Genomic DNA, 453 nt, shown 5'->3' on the forward strand with positions numbered 1-453 from the left:
CCGGGAACTCTTGTGTGGTTTTGTTTTTTCTCTCGGATACGAGTCGTACGCTTCCATCGCTCACTTTTGTTGACTGAGAGGAGATTTCATTAGCTTTCTCAGGAATTACATTTACGGACATTGCCACTTTACCGTCTCTGAGATTTCTAATTTCCCATCCCACGATTGTCCTGTGCTGCAATACGTCATTGATTTTGACGTCTCAAAGAGGGACTCATGTTGGTATTGTTGATGCATATTGATCCACGCGATGTGAATCAGAGCAGGATATCTACCAGCTTATCGTCTCCTGGTCCACACATTGAAAGCAAATGAAGCAACATACAGAATTACACCGCCTATATGATTTAGTTTGATCTAATTCATCACATTATTATTAATACTCTACACTAATATCTTTGTGCGTTATTGTTATTGTAAAATATTATTTAAATACTGTTAAGTGGAAATGCT

This window comes from Pseudoliparis swirei, chromosome 10 (assembly GCF_029220125.1).
Source record: "Pseudoliparis swirei isolate HS2019 ecotype Mariana Trench chromosome 10, NWPU_hadal_v1, whole genome shotgun sequence".
Taxonomy (NCBI): domain Eukaryota; kingdom Metazoa; phylum Chordata; class Actinopteri; order Perciformes; family Liparidae; genus Pseudoliparis; species Pseudoliparis swirei.